Source organism: Macadamia integrifolia, chromosome 7 (assembly GCF_013358625.1).
Source record: "Macadamia integrifolia cultivar HAES 741 chromosome 7, SCU_Mint_v3, whole genome shotgun sequence".
Lineage (NCBI taxonomy): Eukaryota > Viridiplantae > Streptophyta > Magnoliopsida > Proteales > Proteaceae > Macadamia > Macadamia integrifolia.
In genome coordinates this window covers 9599809-9603347 of record NC_056563.1, presented here as the reverse complement: position 1 = coordinate 9603347, position 3539 = coordinate 9599809, and positions in this window count along the sequence as shown.

The window sequence follows — 3539 nt, the reverse complement described above, 5'->3', positions numbered from 1 at the left end:
GTCGTAGGCAACCTTGCCGAACCTCGTAAAAATCCGTGTGCATTGTTTGTTTTGTTTTTCCATTATCTTCTGTATCGTTTTAGGGTTGCGTTTCTACACATTTTCCCTTTTGAAGTTAAGATACAAGATCTTGAAGTACCAACCAGAATATCCTTATAAGATACAAACAAGAATTGTACTATCATGTGTGTTGTTGCACAATCACATTCTTACACATAATAATGTTAAAGAAGAAGAGCAATTCTTTGAGGAAGAGGAGGAAGAGGAGGAAGAAGCTAATATTAGTACCCAACCAACGCTTGACGAATTAAATGAAAAAGATGTTGAAGGTGAAAATAATGCTAAAGAGGAGCATGTCCAAGAGAATGTTGATCGGGATCAATTCCGAGAAGATTTGGCTGATAATATGTGGGCTGATTGGATGGTTGAAGATGACGAGTATGAAGAGTACGATGATGATGATATGTCATACTCAGACCGAGTTTATATGAATTGAACTATTTCTATTTAAGAACTTTTGATTTACAGACATTTTATGTTTGGATTTAACTTGTATGTGAACTATTTCCAATTTCCAATTTGTGGGATGACTGTATAACTGCAACATTTTTTTTTCCTGGATCTTTTTTTTTTTTTTTTTTGTTAAATGTACTCGTTTGGATTTCTCAATTACATGTTTGTTATAATTATTTGGTATTTCATTATTAGACTCACAATGTATTGTTATGCCATATGTTTTTAGCTGTTGCAATGGACATAGGAGGGGAATCATAGACTAGGTCACGAGATATAGCTTCGTGGCCTAGTGAAGTCTCACACTATTTGTTGGCTTGTCTCTTAAGATAATGTAAAAGTAGAAGGAGCAAAGATAATGGCTTGAGGAAAGATTAACGGATTGTAATTTCCAATGAACTTAAAGAGAAATTTTTTGCAACATATGAATGGGAACAAGTAAGGAATCACTACCGAATTTGGAAGCAAAGGCTTAAAGCTTTAGTAGACCTATAAAAGCAAAGTGGATTAGGATGGAATGCTTCGAAAATGTGATTTGATGCACCTCAACGTGTCTGGATTGAATTTAGGGTAATCTAGAATTTATTAATTTAATATCTACAGAAATTTAATCATTTCTTTTACTTACTACATAAAATCATTGACTTTGTCTTTTGTATTGGTGGTTCGGTAGAAAAAGGAACAGAAATACTTGAAAAAACAATGAGTGCTTTCAATTCACTTGGAGGTTGGAGCTTGGTTGAAGAACGAGATTGCAAATGGGAATGATTCAATAGTCCCATTTGAAGTTGCTACTAAAGTTGTAATGGACATTACTGGTACACAGGTTGAGGGCTTAGGGAATAATGATGTCGATGGTGAATATCCAAATGATGAAGCTGAAAAGAGTGTTCTTTGCACTCCTGCAGTTAGTACCTGTCATAGTCAAGGAAGACCTCGTGGACCAATGAATAACGGTGGAGATAAAGAGAGGAAGAAGGGGGAGCTAAAAAGATATCAAGTCCATTAAAATCATTTGCAAATTAAATTGAGATGATGGTCATGTATGAATCCCGGACTGAATTTGGCAAAGCTCTATTTGATGCAATTAATGCTATCCCAAGTATTGATTTTCATAAAAGATGGAAAGCAAAAGAATTTTTTATGGAAAAGAGGAATTCAGCCATTTTGTTTATGCAAACAAGTAAGGAAGAGAGAAGAAATGTGCTGGAAATATATTTGCCAGATATTGACAATATGTGAAGTGACAATTGGACGAGTGATGGGCATATAAACTACGGTTTTTCTTTTTTGAAGTGTCATGGTAATTTGCTACTATGTCCAATTTTAAATGGTTTGTGGACAAATGTTATGTTGAATTAGACAATATGGAATTTTGCAACTTTAATGTACGCTGTGTTTTAAATTTCTTAAGAACTATATTGTTGCTTATTATCAATGAAATGAGAATTTGGTTCTACTTGTGTTTACCTATCTAAAAAAAAAAATGAACGTATCATGTGTTTAACCAAATGACTTAAAGCTATTTAATTACCCGCACTTTTATTTCAGGAGGTGTTATTGTTATTTACTAAATTGAAAAATCACTTATGAACTATTTCTTTATTAGATAAGAACACACTTATGAACTTCAATTATAGTTACAATGAAAAATTGATATTTAGGGACATATAATTTTCTCAAACCACATAATGCCTCTTTATAAACCATCATTCCTTCTAATATGTTTTAAATTACTAATTAAATTTTTTTAAAGTGATCACCTCTAAAATAGTTTAAAAGTTGAAGATAAAAAAAACTCATCATCAGAAACCTTTTTTTTTATTTACAAATTCTAAAAAGACAAAACTGACAGACTTAGGCAAACCAAATAGTTATTTAGGAAGAATCAGCAGACATACTCATGGCAACCAAGCCGTTTTCTACTCAAAATCAAGTAATAGAATTAGGATAACCAAACAGTTTTCCACTCAGAATCAACAGATAGATTCAGGGTAAACAAACAGTTATTCTGCCAGGGAAATTGTTCCACAGATACTCCCTCAAAGGAATTACATACAGAATCAAAACATGTACTAACAGAATAATCGAACCAAACACGTCCTAATATTTTCCCTAATGGATATATATATACACGCACACAGGAGCATACAAAATATGTGATTTGGACAACAAAACGAAACTGGCCAGTATGGACAACAGAATAGTCCAGTCAAAGGCTTGGATATCGATCATTAGGGATACCAGTAGTTAGAAAGAAAAATATGAAATAGCACACAAAAAATTGCACATAAACAAGAGAGAAAACATATTCAAGACTAAAAACCCTTACTGTACAATTTCGGTGTTTTTAAGAGTCTAATAGAATAATAAAACTGATCTGGAATGGTTCTAGAATGAAAAATTGGCTCCTAAAATGGTTATGTAGCGAAAATCTAACTCCCAGAATGGTTCAAGAGAAAAAAAATCTAGGCCCTAAAGTAGTTTTGGAGCAAGAAAATAAGTTCCAAGTCAGTTTTTTAAACTTATTTTCTTGTTCCAAAACTACTCTGGGGCCCAATTTTCCATCCCAAGTACATGGCAGTTCCAAGTTTGAAAAGTGGTGCTCATAAATTTACAAATCCATTTTCGTTCAATTGGTGAATCTCTGAATATTATGAGTTGGAAACAGTAGCCAAAGACACCCCACTTAAGAAGATCGATTTACAGAAACTAAAACCCTTATGTGGCACCCAATCTCAAGAGTGAATCCAATCACCCATATTAGCCAAGTTACTGTATATTCTTTATAATGTTACATTGAGATTGTAATATGAGCTTTATGTTTCAAGAAATATTCATAAATTACTTTCTTGTTTGACAATTGAATTCCGTGAATACATAATGCCTTGGCCTTGAATACTTACTGGAGGAAACCATACCATACTACTATCTTTAGTTATTCTTTATTCTCTTCATTTTTCATGTTCCCAAAACATACCTTCACAAATTACAACCATTACAACATCGTATTTTTTTTTTTTTTT